The sequence below is a fragment of the Physcomitrium patens genome, chromosome 1 (assembly GCF_059467195.1).
Source record: "Physcomitrium patens ecotype Gransden chromosome 1, ASM5946719v1, whole genome shotgun sequence".
Taxonomy (NCBI): domain Eukaryota; kingdom Viridiplantae; phylum Streptophyta; class Bryopsida; order Funariales; family Funariaceae; genus Physcomitrium; species Physcomitrium patens.
Genome location: NC_143410.1, coordinates 13,872,690 through 13,886,171, shown reverse-complemented (window position 1 = coordinate 13,886,171; position 13,482 = coordinate 13,872,690).

Here is a 13,482-nt window from a genome sequence, read left to right as displayed (position 1 = left end):
AATCGATTACTAGTAAATTAGAATTCGAAATAAATTTTGAGAAGTTGCAAACCTGTAATTAAATCTCCATTTTAGAATGAAACCCTTTCAATAATCTCAAACATAGTTCTTGCTAGATTCTTTTGGTTTTTTAAATTTCATTAATCAAGAATTAACTTTATTTCTCAAAAATTCATCCATTCTGCAAAGTTCAAGGACAGACAGAAAAATCTAGCCAATCAGAGAATTTTAAGGACAGTGACCAATTGTGTTTTATTTAAAGTGAATATTTTAAACTAGATTTTCTCAGTATTGTATAACCATATAAAAATGAAAATAAAGCAGAAATAATGAGGAAATTTAATGTAAAAAGATGATAAGCTAATATTTGAGAATTTCAAGCAAAATGAGGAATTTAGATATAAAATATATGGTTGTTGAACGAATTTTTATTATGCATATGTATAGTTCATGTCATTTTCAAAAAATAAAAATAAATTTTATTTTAATTATCCACAAAAGGTTATTACTGATGCTTTTATTTACCATTAAATCCTTTGGAAATTTATGTAGCTAATATTAACAAAATCTGATTTAAAATAGTATTCTGTAATGATTTAATTCAATCAGTTTTAAACATAAAACTTTGGTGTGGTATAGGTATAATGTGACTTGGATCTTTATTCTCTCAGTTCGAGGTGAATGTGTTTTTTTTTTTTTTTTTTTTTTTTGGTGTTTTTTTGTACTTTTTGTGTTTAAAAAAAAAAAATCTAATTTACAAATAATTGAAGTTATTTTCTTCTTGACTTTAAAACTAATATTGCATAGAATGAAATTAATAGTATTTTGGTTTTCAAATTTAGATTATAAATACCTATGATATATATATATATATATATTTATTTTAATAATTGCCTAGAAATTATGAATAGATAAAAGTAGGTTAATTTGATAATATCTTATACAAAAGCTTTTTAAAAGCTTTGCAGATGTAGTTTCACCTTTATACATGTTTATAGATAATTGATAGGTTAGAAACTTGGCCAACAAGATAGCCATGTGTTGCGTGTATTGATAGCTTGGAGGATAAGCTAATGAAATGGTGCAGACATAGGAAACTTGACTTATAAGTTAAAGTACATGTCTTATAAATTGGACATGTGTTGGAGATCTTATAGAACGGTGTCGTGTTGTAACATGACTATATGATGAAAATATAAATGCAAAAGATATTATTAATATTTAGTCATCTTGGATGTTAGAAACAGTGGCCAATTCTAGTGCCAATATTCAGGGTCAGTTAATGTCACGCCACCGACATTATCGAACTAAGTACCCTCCGTACCAACAGGACAACTAGGATTATTTTCCAACCCTATATGGAACAAGCCTAGTAGGTATATACCAGTGGAGACACCCAATATGCATGATGGAGGTGCAAGAAGACCACATCGTCATTTTTATTGCAGACAGGTTGATCATTATGCTAGTGAATGTTTCAATCCCAAAGCCAATGATGATTATGCGCCAGTGTGTAGGAATTGCAAGCAGACGAGGCATACTTATCAATAATATAATACTCCGTCCAATTTCAATAAGAGGGATTAGGAAATCCAAAGCCAAGGAAAAATTGAGGAGATAAATCAAGGTCCTCAAGATTCTTCGATAAATCAGGGGGGGGGGGGGAGGAAAATGAATCCGAGCCATTCTTATCAAGAGTCGGCAAAAAGAAAAAGGACCAATTCAATATTTGGGTGAATCTGATATGAAGGGCCAATTTGATCCAATTACGGAGACATCCAATCCAGGTCCTGGTATGGACCTCTTATCTAGTATAAGACCTGACTTGGTTGGGCAACCCAATGAGGTCCCGAATACGGAGGCTTTAGTTCCATTTCAAGCTGTTCCGTTCTATATGCCGTTTTGGGGGAAACGTCCTTTATGTGGAAAGATCCTCTTAGAGACATAAATTTCGGGGAAGAGCCGTCGACTGTTCCAATTCGGAGTCCAAGGCAGGAGAAAAGGAGACCGCACAGAGTTAAAAAGGAGGAGAGGAGAAAGAAAAAGGCATTCGGAGATCAGGATTTTGGAGGTCGAAGAGATAATTTCAAGCTCCTTCGAAAGGTGTAGAATTGGGTTCATAGGGGTTGGGAGGACTTTGGCAGTCGTTGCTGAAAGTCAGTGTTTGTATTGATGAATTGGATTTTTTTTTTGCAATAAAATTAAGGCTGATACTCTTGACTGTTTTGTGAAATTGGAAAAACTTCTATAGTTGAAATTTAGAGGAGTCAAGAGGATTGAGTATGCCGAGTGCATGCAAAAAGTTGTGTTAATCTGACGAAACAGATAGAGGATATTTGACCATTAATGTAAAGAGGTATCGAAAGTTAGCAGATTGAGGTTGTTTAGGATTTTTGTAATATCTGGAGACCTATTGGCTGGAATAAGGTGACTTTTGGCGTGATAAGTCAAGGACTTTTAGGTTGCGGTCAAGATACATCAGTGTGGATTAATGGCATTTTCTTGCAACTTGTAAGTTAGATTAGATTGAAACTTCTTGAGTATTTGGAAGGCTTGCAAAGACACTAGTGGTAGAAGTTTACAACCATCGGATGGTCATATTGAGAATTATAGCTTGTCGAAGCTCACTATCTAGGATTAGGGTTAAAAATAAAAATAAAAATAAAAAAAATAAAATAGAACTAACAAATAACAAAAGACTTATGCTTATAATATCTTGAAGTTATTAAAATAGTATTTCTAAGCAATTTTTAATGGCATTAAGCTTTTACATTGAAATCTGAAATAGTTGTATTTAGATGGTTGAAACCCACTAGCCTATCTAGATACTTGCAAAATATTGTTTTATTTTCCTTAGTCAAATGCCCAGTGCATTCTCAAGGAAGATAGCACGTAATATGACATAAGTGGTGAATGCAACGTGAAAACTTGAGGTGGAAGGTATTAGATTTTGTTTATTTTCATTTTATTTCATGGAGAATGAGATTAAAAATTTTGAAGGATCTTTGGGAGGAACTTCAAGTGGAGCTTGTGATGGAGTTTCTTCTAAAAGGCAAGATATGTACATGGATCCATCCATTGCTAGTATGTTTCAAGCCTTATCATTATCTCTGCAGCAACAACAAAGCAATGATCACAAAGAAGCTTTAGCAACCAAAGCTTTGCAAGCAGTGGTCAATAAAATTGACCAGTTTGATGGAAGGGATATTTCAAAGTATTTAAGATGCTATGTTTGGAAAATGGAATTAAGTCAGGTTTCTGAGAAGAAGATGGTTGAATTATTTGGACTAGCCATGATACCGGAGATAAGAGAACATATTACCTCAATTATGGAACATTATGGAAATTCATGGGAGATTTTTTTGCATGCATTAAAAGACGAATATTTCTTGAAGGACATTGATCGTGTTACTAAGAAACTATTTCTAGAATGGATCGAGCGGCCTAATAAGAATTTGCAAGCAACAGAGCTACTAAGGGAATTTGAGAGGCAGTATTATCAATTATTGAAGGTAGAAAAATTGACATTAGAGCCGAACAAAGTTGAATTATTTCTTCAAGCTGTTGATGGAGAATTACAAGGGAAATTGGAGTTGCTTCTTGAAGACAAAGAAGAAGATGAAGGATTGACAACAAAGTAGAAAAATGTTGAAAATGTGGTGGATTTGCTTGCAAAAAGAGAAAAGAGGAAGGATAGGAGTAATATTCCAAAAGGAGTACAAGGACCTAAAATTCCAGTACATACAACACGACCAACAATGCTTACTATTCAACCTTCAACATCTTTATCAAAGAAAGGAGACATGGGGATTGAAAAAATTATACGTAGAATGTGAGATCTTCAAATCAAATTAACAAGACTCGAAGAAAATGCTTCTACAAATAATTTGAAGAATGTTTCAAAACAAAGGTATGTACAAAGATATATCTGGTATGATGACGTTTCACATACTAGAAAGGATTGCAGTGAATTTAATAATATGGTACAGTAAGGAATTATTTACTAGAAAGATGGAAAGATAGCATTAAAGGATATAGAGGATCTCCTTCAAATCAATTTTAGCAAAGGAGGTATGAGAGCATTGATTTAAGATTATTTAAAAGAACATGAAATAGCAACACGAGAGAGTGCAAGTTATGGCACTAGATTAGATGATGACTTTGGTGGAAGTATGGAAACTAGTGAATTTTGGGCTTCTGCCATTTCTACAATGCAAAAGTAGAAAATACCTCGAAAAGCGTTATTGAGGACTATAGCTACAATACGAGGTGCAACAGGTTGCAAAGATCGTGTTGAGTCTCTTTCAGTTCATGCATATATTGCTAAGAGCCAACATGAAGCTTTGATGGAAGAAAAGAGACAAGAAAATTTTGATGATACAAGGGAAGGAAATTCTTCTAAGAGGCAAACTCGAGGAAATGAGGCTTGTGAGGCAGTTTCACAAGAATTGCCTATAAAGGATACTTTAGTATGATTGGAAGAAAAAACAAATGAGACAAAAGATAAAAAAAAATCAATTGCTTATAAGCTACTTTCTGATATTGAAGTGGCAACAAATTTAAAAGAGATGTTGGAAGAACGTATATTAAATACTAAGGTAGAATTCACATTGAAAGAGATTTTGGAAATTGCAAAGAAGGAGTTTCATGATGTTATCATTGATAAATTAAGCGAAAGAGACAATTAATGGGTGAAGTTGGAATGAGTCATACTATTGATGTAAGATTATATAAAGATGAAGAAGAGGTTGATAATGGTTATAAACAATCAACAAATGAAAAGAATGGATATAATCAACGAGTACATTTTGAAGATTATAGTGATAAGAAAATAGAAGCTTCAAGCCATTATACTCAAAAACATTGGACAAGGGAAACTACTGAAGTATTGGTGAAAGTAGGAGATATAGAAGAACCAATTATTGCTTTAATTGACCATGGTTCTGAAATAAAACTTATGTCTAAGGATCTTTATAAGAAGCAAAAATGGCCAATTGATATGGAACATGGATGGGCAATATAAGCAACTAATAACACACGAGGCGAATTATATGGAGCTTGTTCACATGTCAAAATTCGGATTGGAGATGTTGGGACAGAACAACATTTCTTTGTTCAAGATACAACGTCATATCTATTGATTTTTAGACAACCTTATATTACAGTAATACAGATGGAAACAAAAGTACTTGACAATGGTTCTGCTTATGCAAGGGTACGTAGTGAAGATGAAAAGAAAGCTATATAATTTCTGACAGTACTTCCTAATCATGAACGGAATCGAGATAGGTTGAGGGAGAAACCATTGCCAAGGATTGTTGAAGGATTTAAGGATTTTGGGGAAGTACTACTATAAAGCAGGATTATGGAGGTACAAAAGAGGAGGTACTCTCACGATATCATACTATAAATATTTATAGTATGTAAAAATTAGTTAAAACATATTATATGTTAATAAATCTAGATGTGTGTTAGAGTGGCTAGTAGATTAAATTAAAAAGAGTTGGTATAAGAAACTTTACTTTGTTTCTTTACTTGTTTTGATTTTGACATTAAAAAAAAAAATTTAAGACCTAAATATTTAGTATGAAGCCTTAGGAGAAGGTAGAAGCCTAAGGATGAAAATCTAAACTAATAGGAGGCTAATTAGGAGGGATAAAAGCAAAGCATGGTTGGATGAAGGCAAAGAATGGAGAACTTCATCCCTATTAGTCGAATACCATGCCCAATGGACTTCAAGGAGGTTGCCCGAGGCCTTATTAGGGATTAGGGTTCTTCTTTCGAAGGCATTTGGAGATTACAAGCTAGGGTTGTAAAGTTTAGGGTTTGGAGTACAATTTGTGTACAAAAAATAGAGGATTTGGAGTTAGGGTGAAAAAATTATAGCCGTTTGAAGTTAAGGTATTTATTTAAGACATATTGTTACTCTTTTGAAAGTACGAGGAGTTTTACAATAGCTTTTGAAGATCGGAAGGTACGACTGGAATGGCGATTTTAAGGCCTACATATTTTATGAAAGAATTATTTCTTTTGGAGTTTATATAAAGGAGTTGTAAGGAGTTGAAGGCGGCGCTTCCAAATCAAAGGCAGTAAGTAAGCGGTTTTGTTTGTATTAATGGTTGGAGCCATAACTTGAGTATTCGGATGAATTTTTAGCTCAAAGTTTTGGAGAATGTAAATTCTTGTATTAAAAAGCTATATACACAAATTTTGTAGCATTTGAGCTTACATTTTGTGAGATATGAAGAAAATTGCACGCGGATGTATAAAGACAAGGGTTTCAAGTGGCTGTTAGGATTTTCAAGATATCTCAAGATTTGCAACGAATTTGCAGTTGAAATTTGTTGTAGAAGTTAATAAGAATACATGAGTACCTCATGTAAAATTTGAGTTTATTTGGATGGTCGGATTAGGAGATATGAGGTGTTGAAGTTCAAAAAAATCTCCACATAAGAATATACAAGGTTTTAGAGGATTTTATCATATTTATTGGTGCTTCCATTGAGAGAGCCTTAAGGCACTGATTTTTTAATAAGTTGAAATGGGGGATCAAAATCTAGGGTTTGGATTATCAGGAGGAGTGGGTGTCCGTGATTTATTCAGGGCATTTGCTCAATTTATGGAAGAAAGGTAATATGTGCATGGAGAGGATAGAAACACTACTAAAGCCTTACGAGTAGTAGTGGACAAAGTTGAGAGGTTTGATGGAAGGAATATCACCAAGTTCTTAAGGATTTACGCATGTGAAATGGAGGTGCATCAAGTTTCAGAGATGAAGATGATTACCACCTTTGATTTGGCAGTGGTACCAGAAATCAGAGAAACGGTGCAAGAGTTACATTCTGAGACTATATCATGGAAGAAATTTGAAGAACTCTTGAAAGATGAATTTTTTAAAGAAGATTTAGAAAGAATGATAAGACAAACTTTTTTGGAATGGATTGAGCAAAGGCGAGGGAATCAATTGGCTCCAAATAAATTAATCAAGGAATTTGAGATCAAGATTGGACAGTTACTATGGCAAAAGAGGCAGCTCTTGGAAACAAGGAAAATTGGATTATTTTTACAAGCAGTTGATGAATATTTGGAAGATAAGTTTTTCTTTTATCTAGCAGATAAGACATCTGAGAGTGGTTTTACAAATAATTGGAAGCTAGTAAAAGAGACTATGGAACTTTTGGCTAAACAACAGAAGATTAAGACTCATGGTTTAATATCGAGATTGGAACCAGTGCCTACATCTTAGAATCAAAGACCATCTCAAAGGATGATCAAGACTATTAATGATGGTACTCTTGAAGAATTGATCAAGGGTATACAAGATTTGAAGGTAGAAATGATTGAATTGAAGAAATCCCAAATAGTAAATTCATCAAAGACAATTGAAGGCTCAAAGGGATTTGTAGAGAGATGTATGTGGTGTGACCATCCAAACTACAAGCATGGTGAATGTGATAGCTACAAAGGTGCAATCAAGGATGGTATTTTATACTTCAAAGAGGGCAAGATAAGACTCACAGTGTTAGATGAGCCTTTAAAGACAAATTTTGGGAAGGGTGGCATGAAAAAATTGGTAGAAGAGTAAATATCAAGAAATAATGCCATACAAAGAGAAGGAGCTGAGTCTTACTCTATTACAATTGAACAAAAAGTACTTAAGGCTATTTCCCTACTAACTATAAAAATCATGATCAGAGGAGCTGAAGCTATCAGAAAAATGACTGGGTGGAATGATCCAGTTGATGCTATTAGTATTAAAGTATATTTATGCCGAGATAAATATGATGATGATTTATATAATGCCATGGTTGAAGAAAAAAGAAGTAGAGCTACTTATGAAGAAGATGTTATTGAGTTTGAAAATAAGAAGAGGTCTCCAAGAAACAAAGAAGCTTTTAAGGAGCAAAAATCGGAGAAAATACCTTCTTCTATTCATCTTGGTGGTGCACCATTATCAAAAGAGTGGTGGGAGAAGAGCAAAGAGAAAGAGAAAGATGATGCAAGAAAATTTAAAGGTAAAAATCCTGCTTATAAACTTCAATCTGACATTGAAACATCTACAGATATGAAGAGCATTTTGGAGGAAAAGATCTTAGATGAAAAAATTAAATTCACTCTGAGAGAGGCTCTTGGTATAGCTAAAAAGGATTTCCATGAGTTGATCATCAATTTAATAAAGAAGAAGAGGCAAATGACAGCTGAAGCTATTATGATCGAGGCATTGGATACTCGAGTAACTATGGATGAGGAAGAAGAGATAGGGCAAGTATTTGTACAATTTGCAATACCAGAAGCTGGAATTAAGGTTGATATGGACAATGAGGCTTTAAATAAATATGAAGAAGCTATAGATGAGCATCAAATGAAATGTGCATCTATGAAAATTACTGAGATAAAGAAGAATGCACAAGAAGCATGTGTGAATACTTGTTTTAAATGTGATAATGATGGAATGGGAAGTAGTAGCTATTCAGTTCCTTATTGGGCTAGAGCTACTACGGAGACATATGTGAGGTTGGAAGATTCTAAAGATCCAATTTTGGCTTTAGTTAATCATGGATCAGAAATCAATATCATGTCAAGGCGAATATATGAGAAAAATAAGTGGCTAGTTGATACCAATTATGGTTGGGTAATTAGAGCTGCAAACAACCAACAAGGTGATTTATACGGAGCTTGCTCAGCTATAAGGACTAGAATTGGAGATGTGAAAGTGGAGCAAAATTTCTTCGTGCAAAACTCTGCTACATACCTGGTAATACTTGGTCAACCTTATATTACAGCTGCTAGAATGGAAACTAGAGTCTTGGATGATAGTTCACATTATGCCAGGATTCATAGTTGGCATGGAAGAAAAGCTGTGCAGTTTATTATTGTGAAACCTTTTCATGAAAGGCATAGAGAACAATTAACAGGGATGCCTTTGGAGCCAAGAAACAACTTTGTGGATTTCTAAAAAGTATCTTTGTAGAATGGGGACACATGGGTGCAAATAAATCATCTGCAAACCCTATTGTAGATAATATGAATTTTGGATTTTTAAACTTGACTAGTAATGGATTTGTGAATATTCGAAAGATTAAAGATTTAGATTCTGTACATAGAAGAAAGGTGAAGAAACAAGAGAAAAACTTAAAAAGAGTGGATTTAGTTTCAAGTGATGAAGCCATAGTTGGAGTAACAGAAGAAATAGGTTTGAAAGATGATTTGATAAAGGTTCTTGAAAATTTAGCTATAAGTATAGATGGAAATGCTATAGTAAAAATATATTCAAAAGAGACTTATGAAGAATTAAAAAAGATAGTGGTAATTGGTGGGCTTGCTACAAGCTATGGATTGAAACATGAAACTAGAGTACAAACTAAATATAAAGCAGTAGTAAGAAAAGTAAAGCCTATAGCTACTCAATTACCAGTTGATACTATGGATCATATCAACCAAGCAATTAAGGAGCCAAGTCTAAGGGAAGGACGTGGAATTGGGCATCAATTTACTCAAGAATCATTAATTAAATTGAAGATTAGAGTGGATGATTTCTTGACATCAACGGAAAAAATTATATTTCAAGAAATACTTATTAGGCATGATAAGGCATTTGCCTCAACTCCTGATGAAATTGGATGTGTGGATCCTAATGTTGTAGTATCTATGATAATCTTTACTATGCCGCATGTTCCATGGGATTTAAAGCCTATACTTGTGCCTAGAGCTTTACTTCCAAAATTGATAGAACTACTAAAAGAGAAGGTGAAGATGGATATTTTAGAACCTTCAATTGCTCCCTATTCTAATAGATGGTTCACAAGACCCAAGAAGTCAGGGACATTAAGGTTTATTCAGGATATGCAACTTGCAAAGAGAGTAACTATTCGAAATATGGGATCAGGTCCTATAGTAGATGAAGTAGCTGAACAATTTGCAAGTCATGCCATCTATTCTATTGGAGATTTATATTCAGGATATGACCAATTTCAATTGGCTAAAGAGAGTAGGGACTTAACTACCATTAAGACTCCTTTGGATTTAATGAAGATGTATACCTTACCTCAAGGTGCAACCAACTCAGTGGCTCATATGTAAAATGCTATGAACCAAATATTGAAAGAATTTATTTCTCAAAAAACCATACTATTTTTGGATGATATACCTATAAAGGGAGATAAAGAAGAAGACAAGGATGAGACTATGGAGGTTGAAGGTTTTAGAAAGTTTGTTAAGAGGTATATTGAAGATGTGGCTGAAATATTAGAGAGATTTGAATCAGTTAAGCTCACATTATCTTTGGAGAAATCAAGCTTTGGAATTGATGAGATTCTAGTGGTGGGACACATGTGTGGCAGGTATGGTAGGAAACCAAACCTTGATAAAATTGATGCTATATCTAGAATGAAGGCTTATAAAAATGTTACAGAAGTTAGAAGGTGTTTAAGAGCACGTGTATTCTATCACATTTGGGTGCCTCACTTTGCCCATATCTCAGAGCCTCTATATAAATTATTAAGGAAGGATAAAAGATATGTTTGGAAAGAAGAACATAAAATAGCTATGGAAAACCTAAAAAAGATGTTGAGTTCACCACCTGTGCTTAGACAAGTGGATTATCAATGTGGAAGATCAGTGGTTGTAACAGTAGATATAAGCCCTACAGCAATTAGATGGGCTATTAGACAAGATGATATAGAAGGGAGAAGATTTGCTATAAGGTTTGGAGCTAGGATTCTTACAAAGAGGCAAAGGGTTTATCCACAAGTTAAAAGAAAGCTTTTGGGAGCATTCACCACTTTAAAGGTTGAGACAAATTATTTGATTAGAGCAAGTATGGTTTTGGAAATAGACTGTTTGCCATTACTTGGAATGATAATTAAGTGTACTACTTCAAACATTGCCATGTTAAGATGGATAGCCTACATAAGAACATTGAATCTTATTTTAGTACATATCACTGGCAAAGAAAATTTGGTGGGGGATATATTATCTAGAGCTAGATATACCTTCAAAGAGGAAATGATGGCACACGAAGGAGGTGAAGATCAAGAAGAGAAGAGTTATAGAAATTCATTTGCTACTGGTAGAATGGATTTTGGTGATAAGGTTCAAAAATTATATGAAGGCAGATTGAAGGATATTAGAATTTATTTAAGTACAATGAAAAAACAAGAAGGGTGGATGGATAAAACCTTCAAAGATATTAGACATCAATCCTATGGTTATTTGCTTAGAGATAGATTCCTATGGAAGAGGCCAAAATGAGGAGATAAAATCCCATTATGGATAGTAGGAGATCTTGAAACTAAATTTAAGGTTTTAAGAGAATATCATGATACACTTTGGACAGGGCACAGAGGAGTTTGGACTACATATATCAAGATCAAGGAAAGGTATTGGTGGAAGGGTTTATACAGGGATGTAGAAGACTATGTGAGCTCCTGCACAGAGTGTCAACTATAATCTAAAGTTAGATACAAAGATGGATTACATCCTACTTATCCACCTTCAATACATTTTCAATGGGTGATTGATTTGGTAGCTATGCCATTAGGACTTTGAGGTATGAAATATTTGATTTTGGCAAGAAAAGAGCTATCAAATTATGTTGAAGAGAGGGCTTTGAGAACCAAGACTACAAAAGTAATATGCAGATTTATATTGGAAGACATCTTTAGTAGATATGGTAGCATTGGGAGGATGAGAGCTGATAGAGGAAAATTGGATGCTGTGGAAGCAAGAGAATTTTTCAACAGGTATGGAGTTCAATTGAAGTTGACTACTTCTTATAATCCTGAAGCCAATGGAAAGAGTGAGAGGGGTCATCCTCCTATCATTTATGCATTGGTTAAGGCATGTAAAGATAAGTCAACTCAATGGCCTAAACTGCTTCCATTTGCTTTATGGACTGATAGAACTACTCACAGTACTGTCACTGGTTATATGCCCATGGATTTAATGTTAGGACAAAAATCTATGATGCCAGCTGAAGAAACCTATCCTACATGGATATTTTTATTTTAGAAGGATGATATAAATAGAGAAAGATTATTGGAGCTTCGAATCCAACAATTAAGTAGGTTACCTGAAGACCTACGAATTGTAGTTGAGAGGTTAAAGAAAGCAAGATTGAAAAATAAAGAAAGATTTGATAAGACTCATAGGTTGAGGCCTAAGCCTATAGAGATTGGAGACTGGGTTCTAGTTTATGATAGTAGCCTTGAGCATCAACATAGTACTATAAAGAAATTTGTAAAAAAATAGTTTGGACCATATGTGGTGGTTACAGTATATGATAATGCCACATATACTTTACGTGAGTTAGATGGAGCTATCATAAGGAATCCAATAGTAGAGAAGAGGGTGAAAAGAGATGGATTATTTCAAATAGAAGACCTTCAAAAATTCTTACTTCAATATTTAGTCCAAGAAGATGAAGAAGAAGAGCCTATGAGTAATTCAAAGAAATCTCAAGAAGATGAAGAAAAGTAACATGTGGCACATACCGGAGGATGTGCAGGTTTGGAGGGAGTGGATGTCGTAGTGTAAATACTTATAGTATGTAAAAATTAGTTAAAACATATTATATGTTAATAAATCTAGATGTGTGTTAGAGTGGCTAGTAGATTAAATTAAAAAGAGTTGGTATAAGAAACTTTATTTTGTTTCTTTACTTGTTTTGATTTTGACATTAAAAAAAAAATTTAAGACCTAAATATTTAGTATGAAGCCTTGGGAGAAGGTCGAAGCCTAAGGATGAAAATCTAAACTAATAGGAGGCTAATTAGGAGGGATAAAAGCAAAGCATGGTTGGATGAAGGCAAAGAATGGAGAACTTCATCCCTATTAGTCGAATACCATGCCCAATGGACTTCAAGGAGGCTGCCCGAGGCCTTATTAGGGATTAGGGTTCTTCTTTCGAAGGCATTTGGAGATTACAAGCTAGGATTGTAAAGTTTAGGGTTTGGAGTACAATTTGTGTACAAAAAATAGAGGATTTGGAGTTAGGGTGAAAAAGTTATAGCCGTTTGAAGTTAAGGTATTTATTTAAGACATATTGTTACTCTTTTGAAAGTACGAGGAGTTTTACAATAGCTTTTGAAGATCGGAAGGTACGACTGGAATGGCGATTTCAAGGCCTACATCTTTCATGAAAGAATTATTTCTTTTGGAGTTTATATAAAGGAGTTGTAAGGAGTTGAAGGCGGCGCTTCCAAATCAAAGGCAGTAAGTAAGCGGTTTTGTTTGTAGTAATGGTTGGAGCCATAACATGAGTATTCGGATGAATTTTTAGCTCAAAGTTTTGGAGAATGTAAATTCTTATATTAAGAAGCTATATACACAAATTTCGTGGCATTTGAGCTTACATTTTGTGAGATATGAAGAAAATTGCACGCGGATGTATAAAGACAAGGGTTTCAAGTGGCTGTTAGGATTTTCAAGATATCTCAAGATTTGCAACGAATTTGCAATTGAAATTTGTTGTAGAAGTTAATA